This window comes from Dipteris shenzhenensis, chromosome 26 (genome assembly GCF_047967505.1).
Source record: "Dipteris shenzhenensis isolate YYH24624 ecotype China chromosome 26, Dip_SZ_1.0, whole genome shotgun sequence".
Classification (NCBI taxonomy): Eukaryota; Viridiplantae; Streptophyta; class Polypodiopsida; order Gleicheniales; family Dipteridaceae; genus Dipteris; species Dipteris shenzhenensis.
In genome coordinates, this window is record NC_141621.1 from 39,710,217 (window position 1) to 39,724,340 (window position 14,124).

Below are 14,124 nucleotides of genomic sequence, written 5' to 3' on the forward strand. Positions count from 1 at the left end.
AAGAGGACATGCCAGGGAGGAGGGGGATCTCTGTGACCAACCCAAAAGTAGCTCCTATGGACCATAAGAGTCGATGGTAGACCTGAGGAAGGCCGAGAAACCTGATAAAAAGTGAGATAACACTGCTATCCTCCTCAACTGGATCGAAACCCAAAGTGAAGGGTGTCAAAAATATCCTCCTGGAGCTCAATGCTGACTCTGGAGAATCCAATACCCTAGAAGAACCCTCGTCCGAGCAGACGAACATCGGTGAGGTCCCTACGAGGTCTCCAGGTAAAGCCGAAAGCGTCCAATCCCTAGCCTATAGCCTGGAGGGGTGGGAACCGTGGATGCAAGCAAAGAGTGAGGTGGCATACTCCTGCTCTGAGTCTGTCTTAAGTTGCTGAAGCCCGTATTTGGAAAAGATAACCGTTTTTGTGGCCGGTGGAAGCGATCAAGGATTGGCTGAATGGGAACCCATTCATCAATCAAGGTGGAATGGCTGACACGAACACGAAGATGCTCTGTCCGTCCGACAACCTGCTGCCAAAGAGAGAAAATCTCTCTTGTTCCATCAGGAGTTGAAGAGGGGGGGGGGGGGGGGGAGGGAGGTGGTGATGCAGAGGCTGAGAAAGGGGCAAAGGGAGGGGCAGAAGGAAGGGGCGGGGGAGGGGAAGGGAGGCGGGGTAGGGAGAGCGAGGGGTAGAAGGAGCAGGGGGATAGGAAGGAGGGGCAGCGGGGGGTAGGGAGAGGAGGGGAGAGGGCAGCGAGGTAGGGAGGTAGGGGTGGGTAGGGGAAGCAGGGAGTAAGGAGGGAAGGACAGCAGGGGGTAGGGAGAGGCAGGGAGAGCAGCAAGGGAGAGGGGAAGGGAGCGGGGTAGGGAGGGAGAGGTAGCAGGGTAGGGAGGGAGAGCTAGCGGGGTAGGGGGAGAAGTAGCGGGGTAGGGAGGAAGAGGTAGCAGAGTAGGGAGGGGGGGTAGCGGGGGTAGGGAGGGAGAGCTAGGCAGCAAGAGAGGGAGGGAGGGGAGCGGGAGAGACAGCGAGGGGGGAGAGCAGCGGGAGAGGGAGGGAAGGAAGCAGAAGAGGCAACAGCAGGTGAGGGGCCAGCAGCCCGGGAGGAGGGGCTGGCAGGGAGAGGAGGGAGGGGAAGGGAAGGGCTGGGAGGGAGGGGAGAGGGGTTCAGGACAGCGGGCAGCAGGGAGCAGCAGGACAGTGAGCTCAACAGCTCCTTGGTTGCCGATACCTCAGTGGGCACCAAAATATCCAATCTTACAAATTAATTACAAAAAATCATAGAAAAAGCAACAGAACAAAAGAGAGAGTTATAAAAAATGTGTAAATGAGAAAAATGAAAAAGACGCAAAAGAACTTAGTAAGCAAAGCTACACTTATGTTCTCATCAGTACCCAAGCATAAACTGCCATCTGGGTTTTGAAAGATTCCAGAATCTCTTGGGTAAACCCAGTGCTTACTAAGCTTTGAATTTGAAACCAAACAACAAAAACTTTGAAAGCAAAAAGAAAGAAACTAGTAGAAAATTAAAAGAGGAAGAGCCGAGAGAGAGAGAGAGAGAGAGAGAGAGAGAGAGAGAAGAGAGAGAGAGATAGAGAGAATTAAAGGTGCATGGTGGAGAGAGAGAGAGAGAGAGAGAGAGAGAGAGAGAGAGAGGGCAGGCTAGGGAGAGATATAATGATACCCAAAGAGAGACATAATGAAATGGAAAGGAAATAGCAAAAGCAATGAACAAAATGAAAGCACTCACATGTAGACCAAAGAGCTTGTAGACTTGATACTTGATTGATTTTATAACTAACAAGTACAGCTCTTATATAGAGCACACACACACATATGAGTACCAATGCACATGGAATAACTCCCAATATGACATGTGGCATCCATAGGACACTAGACTAAAACTCACACAAGGACTCACTAGAACTAACCAAAACGGACTCAACTTGACTCCATTTCCTAACATACCCTCATGGAGGAAAGATGAGTGACTACTGGAATGGAACCAAGAACAAAAAATGACAATGACGGTCATCGAACTGTGCAATGATGGTCTAAAACTAGACATGGCTCCCATGCTAACTCAGAGGCAAGTGAGCACAGGTCAGAGGCTAGTGAGCATGGTATAGACTCAGAGGCTCACCTAGCATGGCTCAGAATCTCATCATGCATGGATGCATGACCAACTCAGAGGTCTAGGAGACCAATGCACCAACATCCTAGAACTCACATGCCAGGCCTGACAAATAGACCTATCAAAGCCAATACATGACTCCCACGGTACATCCCCCTCTTGGCTCCAGGGACTAATGAGAAACATGGAGCCACACATGACCAATATAAAATCAATACATCATGTTAAGAGAACTATCCAAGGCTTAGAACCTTTATTGACACCTCAAACATTCATTTTAGAGGGACTAGAGAACCTTTATTGACCCCAATCATAGAAAATCAAAATATATTTCTTTCATATTATGCATAGCAAGGGCAGGGAACCCATAAATGACCCCACGTAGCTGCTGCACATAAGGGTACACATCCCGATCAGAATAAGTATGTCGGTGAAGAGTATGGCAAGAATGCCCTAAATGATATGTCGATGTCGTCCATGGGAGCAGTTACAAGGACCAATCACATAATGACTCTCAAAATGTCCCGATGTGAGTCACCAAGATCGAAGTAGAGCCTCAAATTTGAGCAATTATGCCCAAAGGAGGCAAAATGCCCAAATGAATATACTAAAATAGTAATGAAGTTACATCAATTTTGGGAAATCCCCAAAAAAAAACATGTCGGAGGCTTCAATTATGCCAAAGGACTGCAAAAGTCAGAAAAGCTCTAAATTTTGGAAATCGTGTGTTTTGTTAAAAGTTAGGGTTTTCAAAAATTTAGGGATTTTTTGCAGGAAATTGTCCTAGCAACACTCAAGAGCCCTCTGATCATGAAAGTCCGGAAAAATACTGAGTATCCAGCCTGAAATTTTAAAACTTGACTTTTAGGTCAAAAAACACAGTTTTGACTGCTTTTCTCATATTTCAACACTGGATTTGCTGTTCAGAGTGTCATTCAGCAGCAATAGAGGTGGCGACTAGAGAGATAAAGGCAATAACTGAAAAATGACCTCAACCCCGTGTCACAAGAAACGTTTCTAGAATCTTTCTAGGTTTTGCCAGGCGTTTGGTCTAGAAATGGGTTTAAAATTTTGACTTTATATAAATTATATATCAAACTTAAATAATTATCTCCAGAGTCTCTCTCTCTCTCTCTCTCTCTCTCTCTCTCTCACCTTCTTTCCTTTCCCGAGGCTTCCCCCTCTCCTAAGCGAAACGCGTTTTTTCGTTTACATGTCTTAACCAAACCCTAAATCGTCCAAAACAGTGTGGCGGCTGGTAGAGAGGCCATGAACTTGCTGAAAAAGAGGTCTAGAGTGAAGTTTTCGCGATGAAGAGCTCCAAGACCAGCAGCTTCACCAATGGCAGCAACTCCGAGCTTGAATTTGTTGAAGAAGAGCAGCTCATGGAGAGGCTAAGGGTGAGAAGAGAATAAGATGGGGAGAAAGGAGTTGAAGGGACCTCAATTATGGAGGAGAGGATGGCTTCCATTTGTGGGTTTCCTGCATCCTCTAGATTGAGCATGGAGAAGGGAAAGGTAGGAAAGGAGGCTCTGATACCACATGAAGGTGCATGGTGGAGAAGGAGAGAGAGAGAGGGTAGGCTAGGGAGAGAGATAATGATACTCAAAGAGAGACATAATGAAATGGAAATGAAATAGCAAGAGCAATGAACAAAATGAAAGTATTCACATGTAGACCAAAGAGCTTGTAGGCTATATTTACATTTACATACACACACATAGCAGAACTAAGCTAAATAGGTATCTAAGAGTACATGGACTTCAAAGATAGAACAAATCCAAGAATTAAAAAGGAAATGGGCTGTGAAGCTCCCACTTTGGATTTTGATCCTATGTTGAAGGATCCTAAGAGCAGCTCCCCGCTTGAGCTAAAGGGCTATCCCAACCCTACTAGCAGCTTGTTTTCAGGTCCCCATGAGGTTGGACTTCCATTATTTCCCGTTGAACTTAGCATTTGCCTGCCAAGCCAGCCTTTTCAAAATCTCCATCTCCAGCCTGGCCTTGGACTGCTCGACTAGAAGAACCGGTGTGAAGGCTGCATTGAATGCGGTTTTCAACTTTGGAACAAACTGGATATACCAGTTTCTTGCACCATGCAGACTGAAGAGGTTTTTTTTATGAAAGGCATCGACACAAGGGAGCGCTCAGCTTTCAACATTTGGCTACTCACTTGGCAGCCTCCCTAGCAATAGCATTGGTGCAAGGAGGCTCTCTAAGCATACTCAAAGGCAAAATTCTGAAGATATAACGACTACGACGAAGGACAGAGCAGAGTTTCTTCATTACTTTTCTTGTATTATAGCCCTTTCTAAGAAGTAATGAAATTAAATACACCTTTGTAAGACTAGAATATGTCCAATCATACAAATTTAGATTTTTTGTTGTTCTAAAGACCAAAAATCTACACAGAAAATAAAAGAGAAAACAAAAGAGAATAAAAAGTAGAGGTAAACAAAAACTTTAATGAAAAACAAAAGGAAGACATACTTAGCAAGCAAAGCAACACTTATGTCGTCATCAATGCCCAAGCATAGGCAGCTATACTGGGTTTCTAAAGACCGGCGGAGTCTCTTGGGCAAACCCAGTGCTTACTAAAATACATCAAAAAAACAAAACAAAATACAAAACGAAAAAAAACAAAAGAGAATGATAACAAGAAATAAAGAAGAAAGGAAGAAGGTAACTAAGCAAAAATAAAGAAGCAAGTCAAGAAATAAAATCTTCCAAAAAACAGGAATAAAAAATTTCTCCTTAGTCTACTCTCTCTCTCCGCTCCTGCTCACCCCTCCTCTCCGCTCCTGCTCGCTGCCCGCCTGCAGCTCCGCCCCCTCCTCTCCTCTCCTGGTCGCTGCCCCCGCTGCAGCTCCGCTCCTGCCTGCAGCTCCGCCCCCTCCTCTCCTCCCTCGCAGCTCCTCCGCCCTCGCAGCTCCTCCCCACCCGTGCAGCTCCTTCCCTGCCCGCCTTGCAGCTCCGCCTCCCTCCTGCAGCCCGCCCTGCAGCTCCACCCGCTGCCAATCCTCGCCCATCCACTCCCCCGGCGCTGCTCTCTTGCCTGCAGCCCCCCCGCCCGCTGCTCTCCGCTCCAGCCTCCCCTCCCCTCCTAGCTGCTCCGCCTCCCCTCCTTGCTGCTCCACCCTGCAGCCCGCTGCCCACTCCCCTGCAGCTCCGCCTTCACAGCTCCCCCTTCAGCCCCTTGCAGCCCCGCCTTCATTCCCCTTCAGCCCCCCCCTTCTAGCTCTCCCACTCCCCGTCATTTTCAGCCCCCAAGACTGGGTGTGCCTCCCGCCGGGGGGGGGGCTCATGCTTCCACTCCCGCTCCTGCACTAAGACCTGCACCAAACATGGGATCAGCCAAACAAAGAAATGGGGAAAGGTGGCAAAGATACGGATAAAGCCGCCAAGAAAGACGACAACAAAAACAAGAAACAAACACAACTGAAACTCGAAGATGTGAACACACGCTACAACCGCAGTGGACTCGGAGTTGACAGCAAAGCAAAGGCGGGGCAAAGGCAGGGTCCACCTCAACCTCAGCCTCAGCCTCAGCTTCAGCTTCAGCTTCAGCTTCAGTCTCAGCTTCCATCTCAGCCTCAGCTTCAGCTTCAGCACCAGCCTCAGCTTCAGCTTCAGCGTCAGCCTCAGTTTCAGTTTCAGCTCCACTTCCATCCACAGCCTCTACATCCACAACTACAGCTACTGGCACTGATATACCCCTACCCATGACATCGATTGCTCCACCCTCCCCTAGGATAGAGGGGTTGTCACTGACACCATCTCTCCTTTCTTCTCCCGCTACAATTCTCTCTCCGATTATGACACCTACTTTGGAGGGGTCATACAATGTTCCACACTACTCAACCTTTTTCTCCCCTCTGCCTCTTAGTCAGCCCACGTTCCCACACCCTACTGGGATCGCCTCCTCCAAGCCACTATCATCTCCATACCGCACCCATCTCACCCAGTCATGACCCAACCTCCAGTCTCATCCCCACACGTTCATGCCACAGTAGTGCTTTTTGACTCTTTGGTCCGTCCAACGGGGATGTATGGCAGTCCATGCTGGGGGCCAAACTACAGATTCTCATGTTATCACGGATGATCCGTGGTAAGCCATCCAGTCCTCACCAGATCATTCGGGTCACCCCCATTACAGGCAGATGCTGTCTTTCAGGTAATCACGTATCTGTACGAAGTCAAGGGAGTATGGGGATTACACCTCTGAACGTAGCAGGCTAACTTAGCTAGCACTATCCTCTTCTATGGCACTTGCAGCAGGAGGAGACTAGAGGTGCTGGTATGCAGGCATAGAGAGATGGTTCGAGGGACTGAGGCTCCCCATGGACAGACTACCCCCATTCCAGTATAACACGGATGCTCCATTTTCTCCCCTCCTATCACACGAGGTCAACCAGGTTATTCTTGAGGATCTATTACAGCTACACACATTCCAGACTTGGCTGGGCCCGAGTGATCTTCCAGTGAAGCTGGGCTTCTACACAGATCACTTCTTACATATCACAGCGGAGGGTTTCATTGACCCCTAGGATACACTCAGATCTATTTACCCCTCTCACTTAGGATCTCTCTTTTTTTTTTGCGCAAAAAGTAGTGCTAGTTATATAACTTGAAAGCTAGAGTACAAGAGGGCCTAAAGGCCAGCGGGCTGCAATCACAAAATGGATATAGCCCGAGGAGCCAAAATGCTAATTACAAGCCTCTCAGGGCATAATCATCAGAGAGTGGACAAACAGCCACGGTGGAGGGGCGTAATGCCACTGAAGACTCTGAGCAGAGTGATGGAAGAATAGCTCCCGGTGGTCCCAATCGCGAAGGAAGCGCCGTCTCTTTTCCTCCCTACCCGGGACTCCCCCTGAATCTGATCCCATTGACCCTTGAGCGTGTGAATGATCGTGCTCCAAATGCCTGCTAGGGTCTGGGTAGCAGCAGAAGCCTGATCTCCTACGGTCTGCGCGCATCTGGAAGTCCAGATATGCCAGCCTGCAATGCTCCCTATGATCACCCAAACTGGGTGCCGAGTCATCGCTCCTACATCTGTCTCTGTCAGATGCCAAGGGAAGCTGTCCATGTATGCCCAAGTGGCCTGCGTGATGAAGAAGACTGGATCCTGCCTAGAGAACTCATAAGCCAAGTGATGTCCCATCTCGGTGCTGCACCAGCAAACGGCTCCCCAAGCTCGGGTGCAGCCCTCACTAAGATCCCCATGACTCCCTTCCAAACTGTATGCGCATGTGAGCAGCTCCAAAGGCAGTGCTTCAAGGACTCCTCCTCCTGAAAACACATCTGGCAGTGCCCCTCCTGCCCCATCTGCCTCAGCCAGCTGCCAACTGGTAGCCCCTTGTGTGCCACCATCCAAAGAAAGTAAGAGATCTTCCTAAGCCACCAGCTTGCCCAAAGAGTCTTCCAGAATGTGCGAAGAAAGACCAGAGATATCCCTTGGGCATACCAACTATGTGCCTATGTGGGTAGCCCGCGCTGGAGAGCCGCAAGAGCATGCCTACCAGTACGCGCACTGTAAGAGAAGAAGGGGGTAGGGTTCTCTGAGGTCTCCAATGGTGGCCAGCGCCACTCCCCTGGGTCCCCCTCCACCTCTGTCAAGGAACGGCCCTCCCATATCCAGAGTCTCCAGTCCTGGTCCTGCATAATCAGGGGGTCTATATGCCACATTTTCCCTTGCAGTCCTACAATGCGAAGGCGCTACCAGGGGAGCTGGGGGTCGATCACGGCCTCTCTGCTCTGGAGGCGGCTATCATCGGCGACAGAGAAGAAGTGGATCGAGGAGTCCGAGAAAAGGCCTGCAACCACCAAAGGAATGCCCCGGGGTGTGAGCTGTCCTAGCCACCTCTCATCTCCCGGGAAGAGCTATCTGGTGACCATGGGAATCCTCCAACCTGCAAGAATGGTAGCATCAATCTCTGCTCGCCGAGCCTAGATCCCACGTGCCGTACCTACTGCTGCTGCCAGCTCGCCTAGGCTCAGCTGAATGTAGACGTCCCTCCAAACTCGAAGCGAGCGCACAGGCCCACGCGCCCAGAGCGCCCAAAGGATATGGAATCTTTCTCCAAGGTAGCGACCTGTATCATCTGTCACCTGGCTACTCCAAATCAGGGGCTGTCTGTCTATCTCCTCACGGCAGCTAGGGGGAACCTAGGAGAGGCTGTGTCGCAACTTCCTCTAGACCGAGACGAGGCTACGGAGGAAGGGGGAACGGGGCTGAGTCGATGGGGCAGAAGTGAAGATCCATCGGATAGATGGCTGCCAATCACCCCCTCTCTTGGGGGTACATGCGCTGAGACCATGCTGAAGCAAGAGCTTCCACATCTACCCTCCTGGGGTCGGACCGCGGATGACTAACTTGCCAAGTAGTGCCTGACTCTGCAATTCTGGATCTATGATGCCAAGGCCACCCTCTGTCTGGGGGAGAATGACCGTCCGCCAGGCGACCCGGGCTCTGGTGGTGCCGGAACCATCTGAGCCAGACCAAAGGAAGTTCCGCACCAGTCTCCTCAACTGGGCTACACATGATCTCAAGAAACACCAACAAAAGGCCATATACCAAGCGGTGGCAAGAAGGACCTGGTTGACCACAAGGGCCCTGCCTGCCAAGGATAGCCAAGCCGTGCTCCACAAGGCTAGCTTCCGTCGTATGGAGGCTAGGACCGGTAAGAACTGCTGAGCCGACGTGATGTCCAAGCCTACCTAGAATCCCAATTAACGTGTCGTCTGTCCTCTAGGGATCCAACGAAACCCCAGGAAAATACCCCACTGTGAGCTAGCTCCCGGATCCGTAAGAAAACCGACTGACTTCTGCCAATTGATTTTCGCCCTAGCGGCTAGGCAAAAAACCTCTAAGGACAGTCTCACTCGCTCCAGTGACTCGATATCATCCTGCACATATAGGGTTGTGTCGTCTGCATACTCGGAGTCCAGAAGTTCTGCATCGTCTTGAATAGGGAGACGCATCCCGTGAAGACCAATTGTACGGGCTCGTAGGAAGTGGGTCATGGCCTTCGTAAAAAATAGGAAGAGGTAGAACACAAGCGGACAGCCCTGACGCACCGAGCGCTCGAGAGTGAATCCCCCATCCTGCCGCTGATGATAACCCGGCTAGAGACCGACCTGTAGAGGCTAGCAATATCTTTGATCCACTCGTCCGGGAAACCGAACCAAGAGTGTACCTTTCAGTCTACCCTGTCATACGCCTTCTCAAAGTCAAGAAGTATGGCAAGGTGCTGGGCCCACTCCGTCACCTTTGAGAAATTGAAGATGTTGTCCAAAATGCTGCGATCTTGGACAAAACCAGTCTGGGTGTCATGGATCAAGTCGTGTAGCAGGGGGCGGATGCGGCTACTGATCATCTTGGCGAGGATTTTGTAGGCAATCAGGAGGAGGGTGGTAGGGTGCCACTGTCTGATCTCCTAACCGTCCCCCCCTTTGGGGATGAGGCATATCAAGCCTGTCGCAAGGCTCTCTAGCATTTGTCCGCTCGAGAAGATATGCTGGAAGGCTGCGAGAAAGGGCCGGTGGACCTACTCCCAAAAGGTGGTGAAGAAAGCTCTTGAGAGGCCATCCTCACCTGGGCATTTCTGCCCATCAATAGCGCTCACCGCATCCTGCATCTCTGCCACGGTGAACGGGGCGAGAAGGGAATCACTCATGCTAGGCTGCACGAGCAGCGGTGTAAACCTCCACACCTCCTCCCTGCATAGGCGGCCACGAGGGTCTGGGGGCTCCTACTAGAACAGGGATCTGTAGAAATCTGTCGCCAAGTCCCAGACCTCGTCTAGATCTGTCCTGACACTACCATCCTGTGCTCTAAGAGATCGGAGCTGTTGCCCTGCTGACCTTTGACCATGAGTCCTGAAGAACTCTCTGCACATCCTGTCGCCTTTCCTAGCCCAGAAGGACTCGGAAGCATGAAACGAGAAATCTGAGCGTCGTTGGGTGATCTCCTCTAGCATGGCTCAGGCCCGAACCTCCTGCCGTCTGAGCTTCTCAGAGCCTGGAGAAGACTGCTGCATCCGCTGAATCGAGGCGAGATCTCGTCTGAGACCCTTCTCCTTCGCCCACCACTGCTGCCTGACTTGAATCACCTCCTGCTAACAGATGAGACTAGACTCGGCAAGCACCTGAGCTACCTGTGCTGCCATATCCCCCGTGGGGTCCTAATCCTACTCCCACAAGTCCACTATCCTACTGTGAACCGCTGCTCTGGAGTAGATGGAGTCTAGGATCCGGCATGAACGTGGAGGTGAGGAGTGAGAGACTGAGTCCAAGACTAAGATGACTGGGACATGGTCTGAGAGTGTCGTCCCTGGAACCACTCCTGACTCTCCATCTCTGCCAAGTGCCCAATTGCTGACATAGAAACGGTCCAGCCGCTCCAGAAGTCTGCCTCCCTCCCTCCTGTAACCCCAAGAGAAGTCCAGACTCCCTGTCCATCTGTGAAAGGAAGGCTCCCTCCACCTGTCCCGACCTCCCACTGCGAACAGGAAGGAGTCTCAATCTGCTTGCTCTACCTGAGCTATACCGAGGAACTCTGGGCCTCATCCCTGCTGATCCTCTAGGGTCTCAAGGTTGTTGAAGTCCCCTCCTACAATCCAAGAATCCATCTCTGGCAACAAGTCTGTCAAAGAGCTCCAAAAAGCGGCTCTCCGTCTGAGGTCGGTCGGGGCATAGATATTGAGGATGCCGATACGGGATCCCTCAATATTCAAGCCCACCCAAAGTGCACGTCCTAGGATCAGAGTGCCAAAACCCCACACATGCTGAACTAGAGAAGCGTTGATGGAGGTACAGACACCCCCGCTCCTCCCCTGCTCGCCAATCGAAGGTTCCCAGTAAGTGTGGGAGCGTCCTGTGAGGACCTTTCCACAAATACTGGTCTGAGAAGCCGAAAGCTTGTGTTCCTGCAATAGGAGCACATCTACCCTTCCCACCAAGGCTGGTTGGAGCTCCTGTCTAAGCACCATCTTCCTGGGGCCACGGGTTCCTGATGAGTGGAACCCATTGACGTTCCAAGAGATAATGCGTATACTCATGAGGGAAGGTGGGCCACAAACAGCAGTCTGCTTGCGGCCGATGTCGAGGTGGTCGGAGGATGTCCAGTGTGCAGACGAAGGCGCTTCTGTGAGGGTTTCGAAGGAGAGGCCAGATCATCGAACCCATCCTCTAAAACCTTCAATAGAGGGGAGAGGCCCTTCATCCCATGGCGGTAAGCTCTCTCTAACAAGCTCGACGCCTCTGCCAGGGAAATACTATAGAAGCCTGCTACCTCTGAGGTCCTCCACAGGCGGAGACCTTCCGCATAGACCCACTCCAGAGGCGGCCGAATAATGACCAAGAGGTGCAATCGTTTGGCGCTGTGGTGCCATCTCAGACGAACGTCACCCTCCTTCCAATGCTGCTGAAGAAGCTCCGCTGCTCTGCTACTGATCCAGTCCTACACCTGCGCCTGGGACTGATCTCGTATCGTCTCACAAACATTTTCATTCGTCCATTGCTCATTCCCGTCACTGGTGATAGTGAAGGAATAGCTAGGACCATCGTGGGAGGCAAGGACGGACACCTTACCCTCCGCCCCCTTGCGGAGGAAGAAGATGCTGATGTCTAGGCATGAAGGGAAGGAGCCAATACCCGCTGCATCCAGATAGTCCCAAGGCCCTGCTCGGTAAAACTCCAAAGGTAGAGCTCTAGGAGCAGCCCTTGGGTGTGGGGACGAGGATGAGGAGTCTGAACCAGAGAGAGGGGTGCTGGGCTTCTGCGAAGAAGGGCCTCTCCCCTCCGCCGGGCCAGGAGGGATAGGCGCGGGGGAGGTCTGTGCTGGCTTCGGGACTGCAGGTGGCTCAAGCGGAGAGGGGGGTTCCCTCTGGATCGTGCTCGAGGAAGAGAGGGGAGCAGAAACCACCGGTGCTGGGGGGGATCCTGGAGGGGGTGGAGGTCGAGGGACCGACGAGGAGGGGGAAGGGGAAGGAGGGCGGGGTGAAGGATGAGGGGGAGGCTGGCTGATCTTCTCCTTCCCTTTCTCCTTCCCCTTACCGGGTTGCTACTGATTGGTGACCAGAGGGGGGGGCTCTTGCTGTAGATGGGAAGGCTTTTTTGGTCCTGCTTTGTTTCCTTTCCGTTTTCTCTGGACCTCAGTCCAACCTTCCCCTTCGGGAGGGGGTGGCGATGCCTGGTTGGGGGGATCCTGAGTTGCCTGGATGGGGGCCTTCTGAGGTTCTGTCCTCGTGAAGCGAGGGCAAGAGCGCGCCTGGTGCCCGAAGCCATGGCATCTCAGACACTGATTTGGGCGACCAGTGACCATAATGCGCTGCATCACCACACCCGTGTCCGTCTCGATCTCGAACTCCGAGGGGATACTCTGCGAATCTAAGACTGCCACTTTGACACACGGCACCCCTTGGGCTGCCGTCACATCAACGTAGGTGTCTTGCATGGGCCAACCAAAGTGCGCCCCCAGGTCCTTGATGATCGGGCGAAGCTCAGTTGCGAGGCCTGGGAAGATGAGGGTAACTAGATGGCGAGGAATGCGGAAGCGGGCATCGAAGTCCGCTACACTGAAACCCCTATACCATGGGACCATAAGAATGATCTTCCCATCCACAGAAGTAGGGGATCGCCTGACCATATCGCTCGCAGCCTGTGCTGAGGAGAGCTTGAGCCAGAAGATACCACGTCCCATGAGTGCAACCTCCTCAATGTGGTTGTCCTCAAGGTAGAGGGTGGACTGCAACCAATCCCTGATGTCTGCTCGTGAAGGGGAGTAGCCAATGACTCTCCCATAAACAGATGTCTCGGAGAAGTCCGTGGCGGCCTGCTTCACCAAGGAGACCTGGTGCTCTGTCAGTGTTACGTGGTAGGCTGATGGAGGGGGGGTCCGTATGGGCCACCGGTTCCGAGCTCGTGGCCGCCATACCGCACCGACAAACTGCGAACGCTCCAAAGTCGGGGGAAAGAGAAGGAAACAGCAGAGACGAAGGAGGGGGGGAGTGGTACGGAGGCGGGGGAGGGAAGAGGGAGGGATGGAGAGGTACGAGGAAGCGGGGGGGGGAGAGGTGGTGACGAGGGAGCGGGTGGCAGAGGGAAGGAGGAGGAGAGGGGGGGGGGGGGGCAGCACAGCGCAGGGAAGGGGAGAGGAAGGGGGAAAGGGAGGAGGTGTGGCAGTGCCGCACGAGAGGGGGTGGGGAGGAGAGGCGAGGAAGGAGGGGGAGGGGGGGGCAGCGTTGCGCCGCAGCGGGGGGGGCAAGAGGGGGCAGAGGGAGTGGTAGCGCAACGCGAGGGGGGGGAGGCAGGGGGCGAACTGAGAGCGGAGAGGGGAGGAGCGAAGCAGGGGAAGCGGGGAGGGAGCGGAGAGTGGAGAGGGGAGGAGCGGAGCGGGGGGGACGACGGACGGAGGGGGAGGAGAGGGGGACGGAGGGCCACGACGGGAGGCGACGGTGAGGGAGGAGGGGAGGGGAGGGCCGCGCAGCGCGAGGGGGGGTAGATGGGAGCGAGGGAGGGGGGGGCATTCGTAGGAGCTTAGTATCATATGCGATCAGCCTTAGGATCTCTCTTAGCCAGTTCCGGGTCTCTTCACATAGACTTCATATCGAGAGCGACAGAGCAAAGCGACTACCCAGGGAGAGGCGCATATGCACTTTGTGTGACATGCAAGAAGTTGAGACAGAGGAGCACTTCATCTTCAAGTGTCTTGTTTACTATGAGATCCGCGGGCATTTCTACTGCCTCTTCAAAGACAGCTATGGGGTTTTGGCTCGATTCATCTCCTACCCAGACCAGCGATGTTTGGCAAGCTTCGTTGGTGAGGCACTCAGACTCCGCGAGAGGATACTTCGAGCACAGAGACAAGAGCAAACTTCTTCCTTGGCTGATCCCTGATGTCTTGATGGTGATGATGATGATGATGATGATGAGATAGTTGACTACTGACATGACATGACTATGTTGTATTTAGGATTTAGTACTGACACTCTGCATA

At 52.6% G+C, this 14,124-nt stretch overlaps 1 protein-coding gene across 1 annotated transcript in view; it reads right to left on the minus strand.

Moving 5' to 3' along the window:
- The window catches only part of LOC147885057 (protein MID1-COMPLEMENTING ACTIVITY 1-like), a 61,064-nt gene that overhangs the window by 41,435 nt on the left and 5,505 nt on the right, over window positions 1–14,124 (minus strand). The gene's annotated exons all lie outside the window — the stretch shown is intronic.